This window comes from Emys orbicularis, chromosome 15 (assembly GCF_028017835.1).
Source record: "Emys orbicularis isolate rEmyOrb1 chromosome 15, rEmyOrb1.hap1, whole genome shotgun sequence".
Classification (NCBI taxonomy): domain Eukaryota; kingdom Metazoa; phylum Chordata; order Testudines; family Emydidae; genus Emys; species Emys orbicularis.
In genome coordinates, this window is record NC_088697.1 from 13048029 (window position 1) to 13073671 (window position 25643).

The 25643-nt window shown below is 58.3% G+C and overlaps 1 protein-coding gene, 1 non-coding gene and 1 pseudogene across 2 annotated transcripts in view; 1 reads left to right on the plus strand and 2 right to left on the minus strand.

Annotated features, from left to right (window-relative positions):
- LOC135889203 (uncharacterized) overlaps positions 1-25643 on the plus strand; it is a 407029-nt pseudogene that overhangs the window by 297128 nt on the left and 84258 nt on the right.
- Positions 1-25643, minus strand: part of LOC135889377 (zinc finger protein 420-like) — a 157129-nt gene that overhangs the window by 95132 nt on the left and 36354 nt on the right. The gene's annotated exons all lie outside the window — the stretch shown is intronic.
- On the minus strand, positions 24384-24577 carry LOC135889679 (U2 spliceosomal RNA). Its single transcript, XR_010562017.1, has one exon. It is a non-coding gene; the product is annotated as a U2 spliceosomal RNA (small nuclear RNA).

The following is a 25643-nucleotide window of genomic DNA, read 5'->3' on the forward strand; positions in this document are numbered from 1 at the left end:
GGAGGGCCCCAAGGATGTGGGGGTACACCCATATTTGCCCACTGAGGAGTTGATGGGGGGGACCTGGAGGACTGGCCAAGCAACCCCCAGGGTGCCCTGGTTGTGACCCGCAGTCAAAGCCGGCGAGGGGCACTGCGCCCTGACCTTGGGGAGGGTGCCTTGCCCGAGGCGCAGAACCCTAACCTGGTGGGGAGGGAACACCCAGGGACATGGCTCAGGGAGGCTGCAGCTTCAGACCCAGCCGTCAAGAAAGAGCAGGTGGCCATCCCTGTCCCAGCTGCTGAGTTCCAGGCCGAGGTGCAGAAAGATCCCTCCTTGCGGAAGATAAGGGACCTGGCCGACCTCAGTGCGGTACAGACCATGGGGAGAGGTGGCCGGAAAAGGTTCCTGTGGGAGAAGGGGTTCCTGTACCGAGAATGGGCTCCCCCAGGGAAAATGGAGTCAGGGGGGATCAGGAGGCAGCTGGTGGTACCCCAGAAGTATCGCCGCCAGCTGCTGTACCAGGCCCATGACACCCCCCTCCCAGGGCACCAGGGAACCTGGCGTACCCAGCAGAGGCTGCTACGGAGCTTTTACTGGCCTGGGGTCTTTGTTACTGTCCGGCAGTACTGCCGATCCTGTGACCCCTGTCAGAGGGGGAAGAAGGCCCGGGACAAGGGGAAAACGGCTTTAGGACCCTTGCCCAGCATAGAGGAGCCTTTCAGGAGGGTGGCCAAAGTTAAAAGGGGGGCTCTGAACCAAGAGAGCCCGAATCACAGCCCTCCAGACTGGAACGCTGGGAGAAGACCACAGCCCAGTTGGAACCCCAGGGGTATTGGGGTGGGAAAAGGGCACAGGCCGCATAAACCTTCCCACATGCGAACTGCGAGTGCCATCGAGCACACCCGACCTAGGGGGGGGGCGTGAAACTGGAGGGGCCTGGTGTAATTCTCACCAAGGAATGGGAGGGATGCTGGGGCATCCACGGGAATGGGGGTAGATTCGAACTTCCCCGGGTCACTGGCTAAAGTGACCCCGCTCAGTTCGGTCTCGAAGGGGGGAAAGATGTGACGAACTGGGACTGTTCTTACTGTGGGCTTTGAATGCTGACAGGGGAGTGTGGCTAGGATAGTCTGCATTGGGGGATGGGAGACTGACCGACGGAGAATACCTGAGCATGTAACATGAGAACCCAGGAAGGGGTTAGAGGCCAGGTGACACCTTTGCCTGGGAAACTGAACAAAGGCTGTGGGAGGGGTTGCTGAAGGCAGAGTTTCGGGAGCTGGCTGGGAGGCAGACGGGGCTCTGACCTCGCAAGGGGGCTGGGGCACCCTGGGACCCCAAGATGGACCTAACTGAGGGGGGTCCTGTTGTCTGTGCCTGCAAGACCTATCTTAGACTGTATTCCTGTCGTCTAAATAAACCTTCTGCTTTACTGGCTGGCTGAGAGTCATGGTGAATCGCAGGAAGCCGGGGGTGCAGGGCCTTGTGTCCCCCCACACTCCGTGAAGGACAAAACTGCTATTACTGGTGTAGTCTTAGTGCCTGAGCATCCACAGTGCGAACTGGAGCAAGATCTAGTTTCACTCTGTCTATACTTAAACCGCTTCTGTGACACTGCTATAGCATTTCGGAGTAAACAGTGACTGGAGGGGTTTTCCCATCCCTGTAAGAGCTGCACTGACAGAACAATTCTCCCTTTTATTTAGCACTATCTAACCAGGGCTTAGGTCAGCTCAACTATACTGGTTTGGGGGGGGGGGATTTTTCACACCCTGAGAGACGTCGCTCTGCCAGTTAAGTGCCCAGCGTACACCAGCCCTTAGATCCCCCTTGGTATTTCAATGCAGGCACTGACCGGTGCGAGGAAAACATCAGCTCACAAAGACAGAGGCTGAATTCCCCACATTTAATCTCTCTGCACTTTCCAGAAAGTCACAAAATTCAATTCATTCTTGCTAGGACAGAGAAAAAATAAGTGACACTAAGTTTTAGGCTTGATTAAATAAAGTTAAGTGTTTAATTAATAGAGTAAAAATCTGTACTGATCCCTCTAAATAACACCAGAACGTGAAATAAGAACAGAGACAAATCTTGTCAGAGACGACTAATTTCGCAAACGCTCTTCCCGTTATTAATTTCCACGCCGCCCCCAGTGGAGGTCTGGGCACCTCCAGTGTCACTGCTCTGCATTCACCTTCCCCTTAGAATTGTTCTCAGCCGTTCCCAAATGTGGAACATTGGGCAGTTCAGAATGTGACTAGTGACCCCGGCTCCTTCCTGCCCCTGCTCTACATTGCTCCACAGCAGCGTCTCCCCCTGCAGAGTCACCCCAGCTCTGCAGTGCAGCCCCCAGGGTTCAGCAGGGCCCCCGGCAAGGACAGTGGGTGCAGCTAACAGCCCGGTGTGCCTGGCAGTGAGGCAGGGGCAGCCCCAGGCTGGAAACTCTGAGTCAGCTGTAAAGAAGCAACACCCCCCACAAGTACAGAGATTGAATTCCCCAATGTTAACATCATGACACCCTGTAGAAAGCCACACGGGTCAGTTGTATTTTCACAGGGAGATGCAAAAATCAGGTGACACCAATTTTTAAATTTTAGTAAATAAAGTTGAGGAGATAGTTATTAAGCTCGCAAAAATATGCCAAAGATCCCTCTACATAACACCTGAAGGTGAGATCGAAACAGATACAAACCTTGTCAGCAAAGGCTAATTTCCCAAATGATCCTCAAAATGTTACTAATTCCCATCTGTTCTCCATAGGAGCTCTGTGCAGTGTAACTGTTCTGAGGCAGCTTCCCATTAAATGCTGTTGTGGGACATTCCAGACCTGGACATTCACGTATTTGGAGTTGCATAACTTAGGTCAACTTAGCCCGGTAGTGTAGACCTGCCCTTAGGCTGTCTACACTTAAAACACAGCTGTAGCACTTTGGAGTAGACAGTCGCTACAATGATTGGAGGGGTTTTCCCATCGCTGCAGTAGTCAGATTGACAGAAGAATTCTTCCATCCACCCAGCACTATCTCTGCCAGGGCTTAGGTCAGCTGAACTACATTGGTTAGGAGGGTGGCTTTTCACACCCGGAGAGACGTCGCTACGCCAGTTAAGTGTCCGGAGTACATCAGCCCTTAGATCTCTCTTAGTATTTCAGCACGTGCAATGAACTGTGCGAGGAAAACATCAACTCACAAACACAGAGATTGAATTCCCCACATTTAATCTCTCTGCACTTTCCAGAAAGTCACAAAATTCAGTTCATTCTTGCTAGGAGAGAGAAACATTAAGTGGCACTAATTTTTAGGCTTGAGTAAATAAAGTTATGGGTTTAATTAATATAGTAAAAATTAGGGCTGTCGATTAATCGCAGTTAACTCAAATCTACGATCATAAATTCAAATCTATGACCATAAGCAAAACTCCCACCCCAGAGTACGCTGGGCAGTGTCCTTCGCCTCAGTTTCTCACCTTGTGGTGTGACAGGCCAATCCAATGTTCCTTTAACAGACCCCTCCGCTCTCCTTCCACCAACCCCCACTCCCCTTGGGCAGCAAAGCCCCAGAGGTGGGGGAGGAAGGGGAAGGCATCGAGCGATACCTCAGCTTCTGCTGCCGCCCCTCCCTCAACTGGCTCTCGGTTTGCCCTGTTCACTCTGCGTCGCTGCCGCTCCACGGCATTGTCCTTCACCCAGCTGCTGAGAGCTCCTGTGTCGCCCCTTCCCCTGCTGCCACCTGCCTGTCTCCTGCAGCCTCTGCGCGGCCACGTAGTGGGGGAACCTCGCTGCAAGTGCAGACTGGGCAGCCTCTTTCATTGCAACACCATGGGCGGGGCGCGAACTGCCAGCTGGGGGAGACTAACCCTCTTCCCCGCCCCTTCTGCCCGAGGCCCCGCCCCTTCTGCAAACCCCACTGGAGCCCAGAGCCCCCGCACTGCAGCTGCCAGCTCCTGCCCCAGCCCCATCATGCCCCCAGCCTCCCTCCCAGCCCCAGAGTGGGCGGCGCGGCCCCAGCTTCCCCAGCCCGGAGCCCCAGGAGGGCGGGTTACGCAGCCCCGACTCACCCTGCCATTGACTCGCGTGGCTCTGCGCTCCGTCAGCGGGGCAGGCCAGGCTGCGGACGTGACTCAGGCTTGGGCAGCATGGCCACACTTCCCTGACGAGGCATGAGGCAGGCCAAGAGCTTTGCGCAGCCTACAGGGAAGTGGGAGGGAGGCGTCTTCGAGCCGGCGTGTCTCGTCCGTTTCTCCCTTGCCCCTTGGGCGGAGGTGGGAAGGGAGCGAAACGAGCCCGGCTGAAGGTTTTGCGCTCGGCCTTGAGGATTAAGCCCGAGCCCCCGGCATGGCTGCTGGGAGATGGGTTTCTGAGTCGCATCCAGCTCCTCTTCGGGCCACCAGCTGAAACCACTGAGGCCAAGGGAGACATTTTTGAGGTGGCAAAAGGGGACCTTTGAGGCTCCCAGCAGGTCGTGAAGAGCAAAGAAGTAACACAGGGTTACTGCCATCCCTGGGTGTGATCGAACCACCAACCTTTTGATTAACAGCCAAACGCGTTGACCCATTACACCACAGAGACACATAGATACAAGTTTGCTGTTACTAAGATGGCTGCCTAGCAGCCTGTGCATCTGCAGCAGAGTGTTAGGGTGCAGGAGGGAGTGAGGGGTGCAGGCTCTGGGGGGTAATTTGGTGCAGGAGGGGGCATGGACTGGTGCAGAGGATTGGGGTGCAGGGGGGGTGAGGGGTGTAGGCTCTGGGGGAGAATTTGGGTGCAGGAGGGGGCACCAGACTGGTGCAGAATGTTGGGGTGCAGGAGGGAGTGAGGGGTGCAGGCTCTGGGGGGCATTTGGGTGCAGGAGGAGGCACCAGACTGGTGCAGAATATTGGGGTGCAGGAGGGAGTGAGGGGTGCAGGCTCTGGGAAGGAGTTTGGTGCAGGAGGGGGCTCCAGGCTGGGGCAGAGTGCTGAGGTGCCAGAGGGGGTGTGGGGTCTGGGAGGGAGCTCTGGGCTGAGGGTTGAGGTGCAGGTCATGAGAAAGGAAAAGAAAAAGATTTCGGACGTCATGGGGCCCGATCCTGTCGTCAGCAGGGAGCTACCCCTTGCTGCGGCCGGGGACACTGAGCCCCAGCGGTTTGCCTGATGGCCAGGTCCCTGTCTCAGCGGCCCCAATCCTTTCCCCCACAACGGTTCCTGCGGCTGCCCCGCCTGGTTAGGACCCTGCCCGTCAGGCCGAGTCTGGTCTGCCCGGGGAAACGTTCCCAGTCCCCACTCGGCCCCCAGCTCAACCCCATTGAAGGGAACGGGTTGACCTGATGGCCGGTTGTCTCACGGATGTTCAGAAGGGGTCGCCCCAAGCCACCTCAGCCGACTGAGAGAACCAGGAGGTCGGACAGGATTCCAGGTTTGTCCTGCTGACAGGGCAGGTGGCTTTTTGACTCTGTCCTTTCAGAAATGTGCATGGAGATTTGTGGGACAGGGTTTTCAGGACCCCTGAGAACCAGAGCTGAGCCTAGGGGACCGATCCGAGTATTGTACCGACCTCTTCGCAGGGGGCAAAGCGCACATCTGACGTCCCACCCCCACTCCATAGAGCCCGACATTCACACAGCTTCTCCCATGGGATTCCCTCCGTCATCAGAGCCATGCGGAGAGAGGAGAAATTCTCCCAGACTCCCTTTAGCCATTGCCGGCCCCCAGGGTAGCAGAGGTTGGGGGTTGGGTGCTCTCGTTAAGAAATGCCGGCTCTCAGGGAAGTTGCGATTGAGCATTAGCAAAGTGGGGTGATGTGCCGTGGAAAACTGCCCTGCTCCAGATGTTCAGCCTTCAAGGTTTTGTTCTAATTTGTGTTCCTGCCCTTTCTCCCTCTGACAGACTCTAGAGGTGAACAGGAGCCGATTGAGCCCCCCACTCATCACATCTCTCGTGAGACGGCAAAGCAGCTGTTGCATGGGAAGGAGGAGACAGAAGGGGCAGAGCAGTATGTGCCGGGCTGTACCAGCCACGCGTTGGATCGGGGGGAATTAACCCCATAGTCTAGGCAGAGGAAGACAAGGCCCCCACCCGCAGCCCTGCTGGAGATGCTGCAGTTGTAGCACCATGTGAAAGGGAGCAGCCCAGCTCAGTCTAGGCAGATTGCAGGCTCCAGCCCAGAAGCTGCTGAAGCCCCTGACTGCAGAGCCCCGAGGCGCCGAGACCCAGGCGCATCCCCAGGCACCTGCAGACGCGCAAGGGAGATCGGAGTCTCTGGGAGTTCCCCAGGCCGGGAGCCCGGAGACCCCCAGCCCAGGGCCTCCAGACATCTCGTAGGAAGTAGCCCGGGGGGATTAGCCATTGTCCTGAGTGATGTCAGCATGTTTTGGCTGGATCCCCATTGACTCAGTGGCAAACACACTCACCTTGACAAGGCCCTGGGCTAGGACCCGGGACCCCTGCCCTGGCCGCCATCCACCCCTGGGTGCCGGCCCAGCTCCCCAATGTGCCACCAGGCTGCACAGCCCCAAGAGGAGGGGCAACTCTATTAACTCTGAACGCTGGGCCACACAGCCCTGCAAGGAAGGGCAGCTGCACTGACTCTGGCCATTGGGCCACACAGCCCCGAGAGGGAGGGCAGCCATTTTCACTCTGGCCATTAGGCCAAACCACCCTGAGGCTATAAGTGCCCGAAGGTCTAGGCCAGAAGCCGCCGATCTCTGGAGCTCAATGTTTGCTGCCTGGCAGCATTGCCCTGGGAGTCCCAACACAACACTGCGTGGAAGAGGCGTCTCGTTCAAGGATGTATTTTGCAGAAATCGTGGCCTGGACCTTCGGGCTACACCTGTTCTGATTGGTGCACGTTTCCCTTCTGAGACGCCCTAAGGGGGGGGGAGTGAAACCCTCGCCCATTGGTAGAGGGCAGTGTGAGGACTGCTTAGAGGGATCACGGGATCCTCTTGCGGGCAGGTCACCCCAACCACAGCATTTCCCCTATTTGGTCAAAGCCCCTCCTGGGTGGTCCTACAGGGCTGACGCCCACTTCGATTGGTAGAGGACAGTGGGAGGAGTTCTCAGAGGGGACATACAACCCACTTCCGGATGGGTCACCCTGCCCCCGTAACTTCCCCCAATTGGTCAAATCCGCTCTCGGGGTGACCCTACGGGGCTGATACCCACTGTGATTAGTAACCTGTCCTGTTCACCACCATGTTTGTGGCCCTGTGTGTCACAGGGAAGTAGCTCGGGGTAATTATGAATCTTTTGATTTAAAATGGGCACTTGTAGTTACAGACAAAGGAGAACATTTCAAATCTGCTCTATTACACTGTGCACAGAGATGGTCTGTACACTTCACTATTGACTCTGACCATCGGGCCACACAGCCCTGAGGCTAAGTGCCCGAAGGTCTAGGCCAGAAGCCGCCAATCTCTGGAGCTCAATGTTTGGCTGGATCCAGAGCTGGGACAAGGAGCTTGCGGGTGTGGCACTCTGTAATTCATGAGTGACTAGTCCGAGTGCTCCTGTACTGAGCAGGGCGTGATTGCACATGCTAAAGGCTGTGTGACCAGGCCAGGAGTGGATGTCCTGACAGCAGAGCAGTGTCAAAGGCGCGCCAGGCTAGAGAACTAAGGGGCCATGGCAGTTCAACAGCCCAGACCGGGATTGTACCCTGGGGATGTCCTGGTGGCGCAGCCATTAGCAGGGTGTTCGCACAGCTTGTTCTTCGGAGTGAAGTTTGCACTTGAAGCGCTGGTGGAGTGATTTGAAGTGACGCTCAAGTGTGGTGGGTGGAAACAGTCCGAGAGTTTACAGTTTTATTCTTTCTGTTTGCTTCTTTTGGGAGAGGGAAATAGAAACAGAACAACAGAAAAATGAGCGATGTTTTGCAGAAATCATGGCCTGAGAGCAGCCAGCTCTCAGGCCATGGGCAGGCCGGGCTGGCTGGGTCCCCGGGGATATATGGGGCAGGCCGGGATGGCTGAGCCCTGGGATATTCGGGGCAGGTCGGGCTGGCTGGGCTCAGGGGTATCCCATTCACCCTGCAGTGTCCACCGGTGCTCATGGGCTCGGGGCTTTGACACCCCCACTGTCCTGGGACAGGCCCATATCTGGCCCTAATGGGGCTGCTCACGACCCTGTCAGCCTGGACCGGCCCCACCCCATCCCAGGCAGGGACCGAGGGCCCATCCCGCGCTGCCCAGACCCGCTGGCTCACCGGGTGTTGGCTGGTGGTTGGGCTGTTGCTGGATCCCTCCCTGTGGTCTGGGGCAGGCTGCTCTCCCCGGGACGGGTGGGGGGACCCTGCACACCCAGGGGCAGTTTTACAGCCCTGGGGCCCGTGGGCTGAGGCTGGAGAAAGTGGTGGAGGGACAGGACTTGGAGGTGTCTGACTAGGTGGGAAAATTTTCCACCCAAGGTGCCTTAGAGCTGAGGGAGGCAATGGGAAATATTCCGGCAGAATGCGCCCAGGCGCAGAGCTGTGTGTCCTGGCAAGATGAGAGCACCCACCAGGGGCTCCTCGCATCTCCCTGTTCTCCCAAAAGCTCCGTGGGTGCCCCAGCCCCCTCTACTTCGGGTCCCCTGCATCTCCCCCCAATCTCTTCCCTGCCAGGGTCGCCATGTGCCTCCCACTGCCCTCTCCCCAGACCAGGGTCCCCAACTCGCCCTCATGCCAGGGGCTGTGTGCACCTCTATTCCTGCTTTTTTCCCCACACCAGGGGGTGACACTTCCCCGGGGTGCCCAGGGCCGTGAGCTACCCCTGCCCTTAGTGGGAGGGTCTGCACCAGCCAGGGGCAGCTCCCCGGCTCCGCCAGGCACGGGTGACACAAACCCTCCCCTCTCTGCCACACGGACGCCGCTGTCCCTCTGCGGGTGGGCAGAAGCCAGGCCTGGTCGGCAGGGGACAGATCACTCGATAATTGCCCTGGTCTGTCAATTCCCCCAAGCCATCTGGCACCGGCTGCTGTCAGAGACAGGCCACTGGCCCGTGGGTCTGACCCGGCACGGCCATCCTTCTGGAGCAACAGGCACACACCATGCACCCCCCCCCCCCCGTGTCCCCCTGCGGTGCCCGGCCCCGGCTCCACAGCACACGCTGCATTCACAGACCTGCTGCTGGCAGAGGGACGGGGCCCCCAGCTCCCCCGGTCCCTCTCCGTTCACGCCCCCCGGACGCACCACACCAGCGTGGGTTACACTGAAATCCAGGGGCAGTTTATTTCTCAGCGATTTGGGACGTCCCAAGGAAAAGGGCTGGAAGCCAATGGCTCCCTGGGAACTAACCCCAGAGCCCGCCTGGGAGAGCCGAGAGCGAGCGACGAGGACACGTTCCTGGCTAAGGAAGTTTCCCACCCGCAGCCTTTGCAGCGATGTCCAGCCAGTCTGGCTGGGAGTCTCCTTCCAAAGAGAGGCCAAGCTGAGGTTTGTCTCCTCGGGGAAGGACCAGGGTGTGTCTCAGTCCCCTCGTGACATCCCCTGACCCCACTGTCCGTCCCCTAAACAGGACACCCCACCCACCCCCTGCGGGTTTTGTTTCTTCCTGGAGCTTTTCCGTGTGACTTGACACCCCCTGGCTCAGCGTCAGGCTCAGCAAGGCAAATAGGCCCCATTGAGAGCCCGAAAATGCCCCCAGCCCCCAAACACAGCGACTCGTTCTGCATTGGCAGGAAAGTGTTTTATTGCAGGAAGCAGCAAGAAAACAAACCTCAGTGACAGGTTCCAGGCACCCCCCCCTGCGACAATCTTCTTCCCACAACCTGCCCCCGGTACCCCATGGATGTGGGGGGAGGGGGCGGCTGTACTGTATGGTGGGCACCCAGCGAGGCGGGCACCGGGCTCAGGCTGAGGGTCTCAGTGCCAGCTGGGGGGCTGGGCACCCGGATTTTCACTCATGTGGATGGGAACTGGGGGCCCAGGGTGGGAAATCCCCCCCCAGGCCCCAAGCTGCCGGCCTGTGGGATAAGGGGAGACGCTGAATGTCCCTGTGGAGATGCTTGGCGGGCGCTGCCCAGCGGGGCAGGGATGGGGCAGGAGAAGAGCCCCCAGCGACGGGGCTGCCCCAGAGCCAAAGGGGGGAGTAGAGGACCCCCTGCTCCCAGATCTTGGCCAGTGCCTGGGCTCTACAGGGCTGTGTCAAAGCGCACAGGCCTTCCCTGGCCTCAGGTCACGCGGATCCGGCTGCTCTGGGCTCTGCCTTGGTGCGTGGGGCTGGATGAGGGTGTGGGGGGGTTGCAGAAAGGGCCAGTCAGGTTCTGGCACCGCAGCAGGAGGTTGCCGTAGCGATGGTGATTGGTGGCGCTGGTCTTGGGGAAATCAACATGTTCTCTCAGGAACCGCTCATAGGCGTCACGTGGTCTGAAATGGGCCAGGCCGGCGGCCAGCAGGACAGGGGTCAGGAAGAGCCAGGGGCAGGGTCCCCTCGGAGCCATGGCTGTGTCTGTCAGTGGATCGACCTGCAGTGGGGAGAGGGGGGAGATGGGTGGAGACAGCGCGGGGTGGGGAGCTGCCTCCTCCATGGATCCTCCTGAGCCCAAACGCCTCCCCCTGCCAGCCCATTCTGCCCCTAAAGCCTCATTACCCCGACTGAGATCAGGACCCCATTGTGCTGGGCGGCGCCTAGACCCCGACCGAGATCAGGGCCCCATTGGGCCAGGCGGTGCCTAGACCCCGCCTGAGATCAGGGCCCCATTGGGCCGGGCGCTGTCCTGACCCCAACTGAGGTAAGGGCCCCGTTGTGCCAGGGAAACTGAGCAGAAAAAAGTTAAAGTTGGGGTCTCCATCTCCCTCGGGGGTGCCTGTTGGGTCTGTTCTCGGTTCACCCAACGCCTCGGGCTCCCCTCAGAGATGGATCCAGCTGCTGGCAGAGCTGAGAATCCCTGAGTCTCCTTCCCCTTCGGGTGTCATTATGTGGAGCCCGGCCAGGCAGTTTGGGTGCTGGGGATGAGGGGGTGGAGGATTTGGGGTGGGGCAGCTCCTCCCACCGAGGGCCCCAGAGATGCTGGGGGGGTTGGGTGGGCACAGGGCAGGGTCCTGAGATACTGAGAACCCCACAGCCCCAGTGCCTGGTGCACCTGCCCCTGTGATTCTCAACCCGATGTTTCCCCACGGATGGGAATGGAACCCAGGAGTCCTGACTCTCCACTCCCTCTAACCGCACAGCCCTGGTGCCCCAGTGAATCTACCCCCCTACTGGTGCCCTGGATACCACATAACCACAACCCCCTGTCCCAGTCAGTCCCTACCCAGGTTCTCTGCCCTGGTCCCTGGGCATCGCAAGGGGCAGCGACCCAGCCAGGGAAGGGGCAGGCCTGGCTGCTGGAGACGCCCAGGCCCAGCAGAGCCAGAGGGAGCCGGGGCCTGCCCCCCACCCCACCCAGCACCACCTGAGCCCCAGGGCCTGGGGGAAGGGCGAGGGCTTGAGGGGAGATTGGGAGCAGTGTGTATCTGGGCAGTGTCTGACCAATGTGTATAAATGTTGAGTCTGAACTTTTGATGAGCTTAAACTTAACCCAGACTTGATGTCTCTGTCTGAAAGTTTTAATCAAAGCTCTGACCTGCTAACTACTCATGACACCCTCCCCTTAAGTAGCAATCTCCCCTTTTGTCTTTTTAAGTTTACATTTTAACCTGTTTTATCCTGTAGAATCTTGATTGATTATGCATGACCATTATGATCTGTTAATCACTTTGTTTACTTCTGTGTATAAATATTGATGCTCACCCCTAATAAACTCGCCACACTTACTCCAAAGCCTTTTAAGCTAAGGATAGTGTGAGCCCGTTGATCAACGAATTGGTGTCTGGTCTCTGACAGATTGTGAGCCCCATACCAACTCCGCACGAACTCGGGTGCTGGAGAGGTGAGTAAGGACTTGCTTTTTACCTAACATAAGTGCGTGTGCAGTTGTGTATTTGTGTGAGCAGTGTGTATGGGTGTGCAAGAATGTGTCTGTAGTGTGTGTGTGCAGCGTGTATGTGACAGCAGCATGCATGAATGTGTGTGAGCAGTGTGTCGAAGTGTATCTGAGCAGTGCATGTGTGCATGTATGTTTGAGCAGTGTGTAGGAGTGTCTTTGACAAATGTGTGTGTTGGGTGTGTATCTGTGAGCAGTGTGTCTGTGACGTGTGTGCGTCTGTGACGGGTGCATATGTATGTGTGCGTGTATGTTTGCAAAGTGCATGTGTATGTGTGTGTGAATGCACCTGTGTGTGGAGTTTGTTCATGAGCGTTGTGCTCTTTCAGCGTGTTTGTGTCACTCTGGGCCCGGGGTGCATTTGTCCCTGTGTCTGGCTGATCTGGGGCTTTCTCACCAGCTGAGTTTGTTGCCATCTGATCTCCTGATCTGTCCTGTTGGAGTAGGGCAGCCGGGCTAGCTGGGCTTAGGGGGATCTGGGGCAGGCCGGGCTGGCTGGGCCCAGGGGGGATCTAGGGTTGCAGGTGTCGGGTTTTTGACCAGAAAGAGACCCTGGCGGCTCCGATCAGCACTGCTGCCTGGGACGTTAAAAGTCTGGTTAGCGGCGCAGCGGGGCTAAGGCAGGTTCCCTCCTCCTCTCCTCCAACTGCCCCCACCTGCACCAGGTCAAACCCCTGCCGGAGCCAGTGCCCCACAACCCCTCATCCCTGCCCCCACCCTGGAACTTGCACCCCCAGCCGGAGCTCCCCTCCCCAACGCAGAGGGGGAATGCAGGTCCAGGGCGGGGATTTGGGGAAGGGGTTGGAATGGGGGCGGGGCAGGGGAAAGGGTGGAGTTGGGGCGGGGCCGGGGGGGGACGCGAAGGACCCACCGGCGCCAGGGAAAGTTTCAACCCCCCCCCTGCCCCAGCCCGGAGCCCCCCTCCTGTGCCCCGCCCCAGTGCCAGCGAGGAGGACCGGGGAGGGGGGGTGGAGTGAGCGGGGCTCGGGGAAGGGGCGGGGCCTCGGAGAGCCCCCCCCACTGCGGGGCTCAGACACCAGCTGCGGCCGGCGGGGGGAGGGGAACAGGAGCCGCGGTGGCTGCTGGGAGATGTGTGTGCCCGGCCCGCAGCTCCCATCAGGCACCGCGCGCCGGGCTAGTCCCGAGACCGCTTCTCCCAGCGGCCAGTGCGGGCCGGGCACTGTCTGTTCGGGCGGGGGGAGGCTCCGGCACACGAGATTCCGGTGCGCAGCGCCTGGCCGGAAGCGGAAGTTGGGGACAGGAAGTGAGTGCAGCGCTCAGGACGCCATGAGGGGAAGGTCGGGGCCCGGAGATGGGGCTGAACAGGGGGGAGGAGCGTGTTCCTCACCCGTCCTCAGGCACGTGTCGCCCTCGCGCCGCCAGGAGCAGCTCGGCCCCGCCCCCTCGTCCGACTCTGCGCCCCGGGGCACCTTCAGCCCCTCCCCCACCCGCCCCATCCCTGGGTCCCCCCCAGTGTCCGCTGTGACCCTCCCCCCAGCCCCCCTCCCGCCTCCTGCTCCGTAGATCCCCGACACCCCCTTCAGCCCCCCCGCAACCTGCCCCGTCCCTGGGCCCCCCCAACCCCCTCCCCCTGTCTGTGGGGCCTTCCCCTCCTCCTCCCTCCCAACGTCCCTCCCAACCCGCAAACTCGCCACAGGTCAACGCCAGTGTGTGAGGTTCCTCATCTCCAGTCTCCGCTACCCCCAACCTGCCGGGTTCCCCTTTTCAGCCACCGTGGGGCCTCCAACCTGCCCCCGCCCGTCCTCTCTGGGGTCTCTAAATCCCCCATCCCCACAGTGCACCCTGGTAACCCCACCCTCCTCTCCCCCTAATCCCCCTAGTCCCCTTGGGTCCTGCTGGACACCCCAACCCCACAGTCCAGCCCCCACATATATCCCAGTCACTCATTCACACGCTGAGCTAGTCCTTCAGGGGCCCCCAGTGCCCACCAAACTTCTCCATCCATGAGCCCCGTGGACCGGTGGTCAGGAAGTGGGGGCAAGCGCCCAATGTGGCTGGGCTGGGTGTGGGTGTGAATCTTTTCCTGGCTTTTGTGTGTGCTGGGCTCACAAGGGCTTTTTGCTCCCTCGGGGTGGGGTGTGGCTTTTGGCCGAAGGTGACATGGTTTGGTAGCCCTGTGGATGCTGTGTGGTGTCTGGAATGGGGCGTATGTGTTCCCAGGATGCCCCTTCCCCTCTGCCTGCAGAGCTGAGGAAAGGCAGGTCTGAGGAGCAGAGCAGGAGTTCTGGGAAGGAGAAGAGCAATATGAATGTGGAGTCTAAGACGAGGCCAGGTGACTACTGTGGAGGGAGACATGCTGGACAAGGCCAAGGATTGGGGAGACAACCAGGAGTGAGCCCAGGGTGCAGATTTCTAATTGTAGCTGTGATGGCAGAACGGAAGGAGGGTTGAAGCCAGGGCCCTGGGATGCGGGAGTAGCGAGAAGAGGAGCCTCGCCACCATTGCTTTTTCTTTTCCTCTTGTCTTGTGTTTCATACCAAGGGGAAAGAAGTCGCGGGGACGGAGTCCAGCCCCGAGGTGAGATGGAAAGTGAGCGAGAGCAGTGACAGCGTGAATCCTGTTGATGCCAGGCAAGACCTGCCCAGCTGGGACGAGAGTAGCTGTCTCTGTCGGTGAGATCAGTGTCTGGTTTGGGGAGGGCTCTGGTCACAGCCCCCCTGGCTCCAGGCAGGGACGTCCCGTTACCTGGGTGTGGGTTTCCTGACTAGCTGTGGCTTCAAGGGAGATGATGTTGCCATTTGCGGGGGCTGATCACCTCTCTGGCCAGGAGTGCTGTGTGCTCCCTCGCAGAAGGTTGGATCCATGAGGGTGACTCCCTCTTCTGAGTTTCTTTCCTTCCTCCTAGGTTTCTCTCTCTCTCTGTTCTTCTCTACTGCGTTGGCCAACTCACACTCAAATTCTGCCTCCCCTTCCATGAACACCTGTCATGTTCAGTTGCCTGCATCCTCTTCCTCTGCTCCCCTCCCCCCAGTTTCCTATGGGCTAGGCTGGGTCTATCTGCCTATGGGCATGGTCTCTGCCCTACTGGGAAGGATGCATACTGCCTGCCAGGCCAAAGGGGTTGCTCCTCCCACCCCCTATCTTCCTAGAGAGTTTGGGGAGATTTTATTGCTGTAACATGCTCCAAAGGGGTCCCAGCCCAACCCCCTCCACTTGCGATGCGCCCCGAGGCCCCCCTGCCTGCTGGCTCCTCTCCCTTCTACCCCCTCCCTCTCGCCCACTGCTCGCTGCCAGGCAGGGGCTCCTCTCCGCCCCCTGGTCCCTCCCACTGCCACTGCTGGCTGTTCTCCGCCGCGAAGGCTCTTTATCAGGCACTAGCTCTCTTAGCTCAGGACATGGGGCTCCCACTGGTATCTCTAGACTTCTTCCTCTGCCCCGTCGCTCCGAACTCCCCGTGTCTTGTGGAAACAGCCTGCTCCTGTCGCAGGGTGGCTGGCAAAGGAGGCTCCCGCCTGGTGAGGCTCTGGCGTTGTGCAGAGCAGGGTGCAGCAGGGAGTTAACACTAGGGCCGTAGTTCTTCCTTCCCAGAAACAGGAAGTGCCTGCTTGCAAAATGGGACAGCCCCCCCAGTGCAGCGCGAAGTCAGTGTTTGTCAACAGGGAGCAGCAGGAACTCCTCACCCGACATGGACTGGGATCAATACCGGGCTGGCCTGGGCCCCTAGAGGTGTGAGAGCAAAGTGAGGATTTGTTGGTGGATTTTCCCCTTCAGGGTGCCTAGGGAGCTCTTTCTCCGAGAGCTGCATGGGAGGAAGTGAAGGATCAGCCCTGAGCTGGAGGCTGGCAGCGATATTCTGTTCAGGGCTGGTGGGGGGAAGCTCCCCGCAGTGAACAGAATAGTGCACAGAATTGTTAATTTTTTGGTGCTGAATTCCCTCAGGAAAAAGGGGTGCTGGGCAGTTGTGTGGGGGGACTATGAGAGGAGCGCTAGTGGGGGGTGCTGGGCATAGGGATCTGAGGGCCAGATCTCTGGGTGAGGGGGCACTGGGCATGGGAGTTGCTGGGCATAAGGGGGTGGTATGGCAGAGCACGCTGGCAGCGAAGGGCTGGGTGGCCCAGTATGGGTCTGGCGGCTGCGGTTTGTTAACAGTGCCCTCGTGCTGGGCTGCGTGGACCAGAACTGTAACCCCCCCCCCTTTCCCTGCACCTTGCCAGCCCCTCGCTCTGGGGATCAACCCCCCTCGTGTCATGCCCCATTCCCATGGGAGCCCACAAATACGTTTGGCTCTGGGCCCACAAAAGGTTAATCCAGCCCTGTCCATGCCTCCTTGTGCTGGGCTCTGCACGGCCAATCAGAGGGCCAGCGGGATGCATGAGGAGCTAGATGAGTGTGTGAGGCAGATGGATGAAGGGGTGTGTGGCATACAGTGGGGGCGGATGGGGGTTGAGGGTTGGACGGACAGCGGGACAGATGGAGAGCTGCAGGGACGGACGGTGACGTCCCAGGCCGGAAGTGTGATGGGTTCAGCTCATGGCCGCTGGCCCTGTCATCTCCTGCCCCCATCTGCCCGTCTGACTCTGCCCCTGTCTCTCGCAGGCAGCACTCAGCAGAGTCTGGCCCTGTCGTTACACTGGTGCCTACATCCAGTGCGGACACCTGTGCGTAATGTGCTCCTGGAGAGCTCAGGCAGGGACAAGCGTGCGGGCTCACGGCTGCTGAACCAGCTACTCCAAAGACTGCCACAGATCTCCCCCTCCTTGAGCAGCAAGACCCTGGCCGGGGGGTTCCTTGTCCCTCCTCACAGCCAAAGCAGCCTGCTCAGCACAGAGACCGAGGTCACCTGCCTCTGCCCAGCCTCTAGCTGGAGCTGCTCCAGCCCCGAATTGCTGGTATCCAGCCTGGCTGGAGTTGGTGCCATGTCCTAGCGGAGTCCAGGTGCCCTGCATGTATCCCTCCAGCCATTGCTGCAGTGACCCTGGGTGCCCAGTTTGAGTAGTAGCCTGTGTGTACCTCACCTCGTGGGGCAGTAACCTGTGGTGGCAGCTAAGACAGTGCACAGTCTGTGACGTCTGGTGGCCACGTAGGGCAGTGGCCTGTGTGTACCATCTCCACTGGAGCAGTGACCACTGGTGTCTTGGTGCTAAGATGCAGCTACCTCTGGGTGACACAGTGGGGCTGTTCATAGGCCAGTGGGGATAGGCCCCCACTGTTCCAGGAAGTAGGGGAATGTCTGGTGCTTGGGGCAGAGCGTTCCACCTTGTATTGAACTGTGATGCTCTGAGCACCTTTCCCCGGCATGAAGACCCCCCCCGTGTGGCTCCAAAGCTGGTCCAGTAACAGGTTTCACCTCACCTGCCTTGTCTCCCTGGTATCCTGGCAAGTGTCCAACTTCCCCTTCGCTGTTGCTCTCCAAGCCCCCAGCAACCTCCCCCAGGTCCCTTCACCTGCCAAACCTCCCCACCTGCAAACCCTACGGAGCCTGGGGGGGCCCTGCTCCAAGGAGGGGAGGGGAAATCCTGGGGCCACACACTGAGTAACGAGTTGAGGCTGCCATGGGAGTGGTTAGGGTTACCATATTAGAACATTCAAAAAAGAGGACACCCCACGGGGGCGTGGGGGGACCTTCGGTGTTGCAGCTGCCCTCCCGGACGTTTTTAGATATTTAAATAGGGTTACCATCCGTCTGTATTTTCCCAGGAGGAATTTTTAAAATTTAAAAAGATGGGCCTGAACTAGAAATGAGCTCCGTTTCACATGTGTGGGTCCCAACTGTTCCCTGCCCCCCTCATTGAAGCAGGTGTGCAGGGTTATTGCCCTGGGAACTGCAGGGCACCAGTGGACGTGGGCCGGCTGCAGACAGGGGCATGGGGCAGGGCTAGCTGGAGGCAGGGCAGGGGGTGCGGGGCTGGCTGCAGGCAGGGCAGGGGGTGCGGCAGGGGCTGGAGACGGGTTGGCTGCGGGCAGGGCAAGGGGTGTGGGCAGAGGGTGCGGGGCTGGCTGCGGGCAGGGGTTGTGGGCATAGGTGCCAACTCCATGGGTGCTCCGGGGCTGAAGCACCCATGGGGAAAAATTGGTGGGTACAGAGCACCCACCGGCAGTTCCCTGCCGTGCCCCCCCGACCCAGCTCACCTCCACTCTGCCTCCTCCCCTGAGCGGAGGTGAACTGGGGCTGGGAGCGGTTCCTCTGCACTGCCCCCCCCCCAGGGTTACTTCCTTTCCTGCGGCCCTCCCTCACCAGCTCACCTCCACTCCGCTTCCTCCCCCGAGTGCGCCGCCGCTCCGCTTCTCCCCGCTCCCTCCCAGGCTTGCTGCAAATCAGCTGTTTCCACGGCAAGCCTGGGAGGGAGTGGGGTGGAGGGGAAATGTGGCGCACCCGGGGGAGGAGGTGGGGCCAGGGATTTGGGTAAATTGTTGGAATACGGGCGGGGCCGCAGACCGGGAGCGGGGGGTGCGAGCACCCACGGGCGCCAGGTAAAGTCGGCGCCTATTGGTGTGGGGCTGGCTGGAGGCAGGGCAGGGGGTGTGTGGGGCTGGCTGGCTGCGGGCAGGGGGTGCGGGGCTGGCTGGAGGCAGGGCAGGGGGTGTGTGGGGTTGGCTGCGGGCAGGGTGGCGGGTACTCACGGGGAGAGCGGCTCGGGGCAACAGCGCACGGAGCAGCCCAGCAGAGCAGCTCGGGAGCCCCAGGGCCAGGGGAGCAGCACAGCACCAGGGCCCGCTTGGCTCCCGCTCCCACAGCGCCACGCCGCGCCCCCGGCTGGAAGAGGAATGACATCACTTCCTGGCCGGCCAGAGCCCATCAAAGCCACAGCGCCCCCACACACAGCGGGGGGAAGCGGGTTACACGTTTAGCCAGGGCCGGGCGAGCATCCCAGACAGGCAGCTCCTGCAGGTAACTCTAGGCTTACCATGCCCCTCCCTATTTTCCTGGACACGTTTGGCTTTTGGGAAATTCCTCCCGGAAAGCGATTTAAGAACCAAGAAGCCCGACATGTCCGGGAAATACGGACGTTTGGTAACCCTAGGAGTGGTAGTGTCCGCTGCCCCCATCTCCAACCAGCCAGGGCGGCCCCGCGGCACCATGGGAGTGATAGTGTCCGCTAGGGTTACCATTTGTCCGGATTCCCCCGGACATGTCCGGATTTTTGAGCTAAAAATAGCGTCCTGGGGGAATTTGTAAATGTCCGGACTTCCCCGCCCCCCATGCAGAGCGCGCGCGGCTAACAGGGCAGCCGTCTGGATGGCGCCACTTACATGAGGCTCTGACAGCCAGAGAGAGCCCCTCCTCCTCTCCCCTGCAGCTGAGATCACTCCCTCCCTCCCTGCATTCGCAGATCGCCTCCGGCAGTCTGGAGCTCCTCCCCCGCTCCTCCTCCCCTGCCAGCCAGCCTGCCGGGACGAACAGCTCAGGCCGTTCCTGAGCAAGTTCACAGAGACATTAGGCGCAGGCCAACAACAAGGGGGCCAGGGGGTCGGAGAAGGGGCAGGGAGGTTTTGGATGGGGCAGTCAAGAGACGGGGGGGGGGTCGGGAGTTCGGGGGGGGCTTTCTGGGGGGGGTGTGGATAAGGTTTTGGGCAGTCAGGGTACAGGTAGGGGGTAGGGTCCTGGGGGGCAGTTAGGGGAAGGGTCTTAGGAGGGGGCAGTTAGGGGATAAGGAACTGGGAGGCTTAGGTAGGGGGTGGGGTTCTGGAGGGCACTTAGGAGCAGGGGTCCCAGGAGGGGGCAGTCAGGGGACAAGGAGCGAGGGGAGGGGTTGGGAGTTCTGGGGGAGGCTGTCAGGGGGCAGGAGTGGGGAGAGGGATCGGAGCAGTCAGTGGGACAGGGAGCAGAGGGGTTTGGATGGGTCGGGAGTTCTGGGGGGGGCTGTCAGGGGGTGGGGAGTGGTTGGATGGGGCGTGGGAGTCCCAGGGGTCTGTCTGGGGGTGGGGGTGTGGATAAGGGTTGGAGCAGTCAGGGTACAGGTAGGGGGTAGGGTCCTGGGGGGCAGTTAGGGGAGGGTCTTAGGAGGGGGCAGTTAGGGGACAAGGAATAGGGAGGCTTAGGTAGGGGGTGGGGTTCTGGAGGGCAGTTAGGAGCAGGGGTCCCAGGAGGGGGCAGTCAGGGGACAAGGAGCGAGGGGGGGGGTTGGGAGTTCGGGGGGGGGCTGTCAGGGGGCAGGAGTGGGGAGAGGGATCGGAGCAGTCAATGGGACAGGGAGCAGAGGGGTTTGGATGGGTCGGGAGTTCTGGGGGGGGCTGTCAGGGGGTGGGGAGTGGTTGGATGTGGCGTGGGAGTCCCAGGGGTCTGTCTGGGGGTGGGGGTGTGGATAAGGGTTGGAGCAGTCAGGGTACAGGTAGGGGGTAGGGTCCTGGGGGGCAGTTAGGGGAGGGTCTTAGGAGGGGGCAGTTAGGGGACAAGGAATAGGGAGGCTTAGGTAGGGGGTGGGGTTCTGGAGGGCAGTTAGGAGCAGGGGTCCCAGGAGGGGGCAGTCAGGGGACAAGGAGTGGGGGGGAGGGTTGGGGGTTCTGAAGGGGGCGGGAAGTGGGAGGGACAGGGGCGGGGCTAGGGCAGGACGGGGGCGGGGCTCTTCCCGTCCTCTTTTTTGCTTGCTGAAATATGGTAACCCTAGTGTCCGCTGCCTCCATCTCCCACTAGCCATGGCGGCCCCTCGGCACCATGGGAGTGATAGTGTCCGCTGCCTCCATCTCCCACCAGCCAGGGCGGGCCCCGCGGCACCATGGGAGTGGTCGTGTCTCCTGCCTCCGTTTCCTGACAGCCGGTGCCAGGCCCGGCCCAGACTTCCCATTTCCGGTGCGAGTCGGGAAGCAGAAGTTGCCATGAGGCGGTGCCGGGAAGGGTGGTGCTGTTGTCAGGAGAACGCAGGAGGAGCAGGTGGGGTCTGTGCTACCGCGGGGAGGTGCCGCCCTTGCTGTGAAAGGGCCCCGCCATTAGAGGAGATGTCGTCTCCCTGCCCTGCCACGCTCTGCACCAGCCCCTGCGTGTCACGGGAGGTGCAGGCTCCAGCCTGCAGAGCTGCAGCAGGGAACCCCACAGCCCAACGCCTGTCAGGCACCCCCGTTCTCAGTGCCCCTAGTCCCTTCTGCCCCCCCCCCCCCAGTTATAGAACAGCAGGGAACTTAACTTCCACTCACTGTTCTCGGTGGGACTCTAATAGAGCGCGTACCGGGGCAACTTAACTTCCCCTCGCTGTTCCCTTTATAGAAGCACAGTCTAAACTCTCAGCAGTATCAGGCTGGGCAGCAAGGAGATGGTGGAGTTTTTTCTCACCCCAGTGGATATTGCAGCCCTTAGTATAGAGGTTTGTTCCTTAAAGGTGGGTCAATCTGTGGGGTTGGGGCACAGGAGAGCCCCTGCACCCCCTCCTGTGCTTCTAACCCTGCGCCCTCCCCCACACCCCTAACCCTGCACCACCTCTTGCACCCCCAACCCTGCGCCCCCTCCTGTGCTTCTAACCCTGCGCCTTCCCCCACACCCCTCTCCTGCACCCCTAACTCTGCACCCCTAACCCCTACACTTCCAACCTCTGCACCCCAACTCTGTGCCCCCCTCTGGTGCCCCTCACCCTAATCCTGCACCCCTTCCAGCACCCCTAATCCCTACACCCCCAACCCCTGCACCCCTAACCCTGCGCCCCCCTCCTCCACCCCTAACCCTGCGTCCCCATCCTGCACCCCTTCTGGCACCTCTAACCTTTGCGCCCCCCTCTGGTGCCCCTAACCCCTACACCCCTCACCCTGCGCCCCTAACCCCTGCACCCCTTGCTGTGCCCCTAACTCCTGCACCCCTAACCTCTGCACCCCTAACCCCTGCCTCCTCGCACACTCCAACCCCTGCACTGTGCCCCCTTTGCCCCTAACCCCTGCACCCCTCCTGCGCCCACGTGGGGAAACTGACCTGGATGCATGGAGCAGCTGGCATTGCTGCTCGCTCCCCCCGCCGCCCCCGAACACTGCTGCTCTGCACACCACTAGGGGGCTGTGAGGGGGGAGCAAGGAGCGACATCAGGGCTTCCTTCATCCAAGTCACCTTCCCCACCTGGGCTGCTGCTCTCTGCCCTCCCCTTACCCAGCCCAGGTGGGGAAGGTGACCGGGATGCAGGGATCCCTGATGTCGCTCCTTGCTCCCCCCTCACAGCCCCCTAGGGGGGCACGGAGGAACATTGGGGGGGGGAGCAGTATCTGCTCATCACCACTCTCTCCCCCTTCTCTTCCCCTCCCTCCCCCCGTGTTCCTATGCCGGGAGGGAGCAGGGAGAAATGTGGGCACCACCCCAAGTAGCACTCCCCTGCCAGCCAGGAGCAGTTTCTGACTTTACACCGACAGCACACACCTCTCTGCTACCATAGAGCACCGCCCTTGACCATGGTACCCCTGGGCGATTGCCTGGTGGCGCCCACCCCTAAGGCTGGCCCTAGCTATGGGCTTCAGAGGGACTGACCAGACCGGGCGGCCACGGAGAGATCCAGCCCCTGTTCTCCCCTCCCAGCTTCTGGCAATCAGAGGCCAGGGACATGCTTCCATGCTGGTGACGGGTACTGCTCGATAACGATCCAAAGCACATTCATTTTCATCATCTGAGTCAGATGCCACCAAGAGAAGATGGATTTTCCTGTCTAGTGGTTCGGGTTCTGTAGTGTCTGCATCGGAGTGCTGCTCTTTGAGAACTTCTGGCAACATGTTTCACACCTCGTCCCTTTCAGATGTTGGAAGGTTTTTTAGATTCTTAAACCTTGGGTCGAGTGCTGTAGCTATCTCTAGAAATCTCACCTTGTGCCTTCTTTGCGTTTTGTCAAATTTGGAGTAAAAGTGTTCTTAAATTGAACAACATGTGCTGGGTCATCACCCAAGATTGCCGTAAAATGAAATATATGGCAGAATGCGGATAAAACCATGGAGCAGGAGACCTTCATCAAGGTCTTCAGTCACAAATTAAATTAACGCATTATTTTTTTCACGAGCATCATCAGCATGGAAGCATGTCCTCTGGAATGGTGGTTGAAGCATGAAGGCATACGGATGTTAGCATATCTGGCACATTAATACCTTGCAACGCTGGCTACAAAAGTGCCATGAGAGAGCCTGTTCTCACTTTCAGGTGACGTATATAAGACGCGGGCAGCAGTAAATGTAAACAAACTTGTTTGTCCTAGCGACTGGCTGAACAAGAAGTAGGACTGACTGGACTTGTAGGCTCTAAAGTTTTACATTGTTTTCTTTTTGAGTGTAGTTATGCAACAACAAAAATCGACATATGTAAGTTGCACTTTAATGATAAAGAGATCGCACTACAGTACTTTATATTTTTACAGTGTAAATATTTGTAATAAAAATGTGTAGTGAGCACTGTACACTTTGTATTCTATGTTGTAATTGAAATCAATATATTTGAAAATGTAGAAAAACATCAAAAACTATAATAAATTTCAATTGGTTTCTGTTGTTTAACAGTGCGATTAAAACTGAGATTAATCATGATTTTTTAAAAGTTAATTGCATAAGTTAACTGCGATTAATTGACAGCCCGAGTTGTGAATTTTTCTGTCACATGCAGGACAGTCTAGAACATCCGTGTGCAGGGAAAGAGCCTGGGGGGAGTTGTGCTGTGAAATTATTTCCTGTTTTGACATGTCCCCAATTGCCCTTTTTGCCCTAACAGGCTGCAGCGCAACATCCATGTTTTGCTCCAGCTCAGTCCATCCTTCCAGGGGCCAGGGAAGGGAAATGGCTGCAGTGGAGCCGGTTGAGGAGGGATTATCAGGGAGTTGCTGGCAGGTTCCCTTTGCGGGGAGAAAGGGCAGTAAATACAGAGGAGGTGGGCACTTCCGGGAAGGTTGGTCTGGATGTGGGAGGGGGCAGGAAATCCACAGGGTGGGGGACAGGGTGTAACAAACCTGGGATTTATTTACTGCGAGGCCCCAGCATTTCTCAAATGCAGCCACCAGGGGCTTTTCGTGTGGCCACAGCCTCCTGGGGTGTGATTGAGGGGGAGTCGGGGGCAGCGAAGCAGCAGCTCTCCCCCTGGGGCTGCCTGCAGGGGTTGGTCCCTACCCCCTTCCGGAGTCATAAACACTGTAGGAGAAGGCAACCAGTGGGAGTTCCGCACCTTCCCACCTGCGGTGGGGCTCAGGCTTCAGGCTTCTGCCCTGGGGTGGTGGGTGGCGGCTCAGTCAAGATACATGGAATGTAGGCTGAGTGGGGAGAAGTCTATGTAACTCATGCAGTTATTAATATAGGTGTGACCTCAAATATTACCAATCTCCCCCCCAACAAAAAACCCCCAAACCCAACAAACCATCTCCCCAACATACCCTCAGTCTGGAAAGCATTCATCCCTCATACTGTTGAAAAGACTCACAACAGAAAGATTAGCTTTTAAAACAATCCTCCACCAAGACAAAGAAATTCACATCTATAGACTCAGAAAACACTCCCAAGGAATTTTAACAATATGAAATTAAAACACTAAAGATTTCCAGATTTTCTAACTACTTTAAGAGAACCTTCCCAAATCAGCATTTTCAGAGTGAAACTCTTTCTGCTTTTCTAACCAGAAGATTCTCCCCAAAAGGAGATGCACCGGTCCTGGAGGTACTGCAATACCAGGTCAATGCATGGGGTGGACAGAGCAAGCTCCTATTCCAGCCCCCTGTTTCAAAAATCAATTTAATATAAAGTCTTTAAATAAAGGACATATCAGATATTAAAATGATAAGAACAGACACTACAATTTGATCTTAGATCCAAGAAGCTAAGAAGCAATGCTGAGAGTCACGGACGCTACGCAGCCCCTCTGCCCCCACTGCTTTCTACCTCGGCACTACGAGCTCCCAGACACGCACCAAACACCATTCACGAGACTTTGATAACTAGGTAACTCTAAGTGAGGATCACTTCCCCGAAATGACTCCATTGGAAGAATTTAAAGCAAGAACCGTTAACACACAATTCTGTTCAAAGACAGAGAAGAAGTCTTTCAGCCTCCTTCCTCTCGCTGGTTTCCCAGTACACTCCTAATTTGCATAAACCCACCCACTGAGCTGTGACTGGCAATCTCTCACTGTTAACTGTTACAACAAAACAGGTCAAAGAACACATATGCAAGTGCTATACCACAGCCCCATCACTCTTTTCTGCTCCCTCCCACACGTACAGTCATCAGGCACACATCAGATACAGTTTCGCTCCATACCAGTCCAGTTCCTTGCTGTTTCTTGTCTAACCACTGCACACCTATGGTATACCCTACCCTGAGCTGATTCCCGATTTTTGCGCTCAATACAGGAAAACGAGAATTGAGAGATCAGCTGTGCAGGGAAATCTTCCTCAACTTGCACTCCACTCCCCAAGGGCCTTTCGGGGTTTTCTATGGACTTCAGGTTCCATTTGATTTCCAAGGTTTATGGTCTTATTAATTAGCCATCTCCTAATGCAGGGATCCTACGTGTCAGACCAAAGATCGATTTCCCCAAAGAGGTAAGAAACAGAACTAAAGCTGAGCACGAGGCGTTACATTTACATGAGCGTCCAGCATCTGACTGTGCCCTGGCAAGTTCAATGCTTCCGAAAGAAATCAGAAAATCAGGAGCCCGTCAGGTCCCCATGCTAGCACCCAAATCTGGTGTCTAGTCAATCTGCTGGGAAATAAGGAAAAGGCGATGAATAAAGAAGTCAGGAAATAACAAGGAAACGAAGAGGTTTGTCGAAAAGGTTTCGGTCCAATTTACCATCTTCTCAACTACCGATCAAATTAAAGACCTAAAGTCAACCTATCGGCATAAGTACAGATGGTTAGATGGAAATTAAAAGGAGCTGCTGTCACAAGTGTT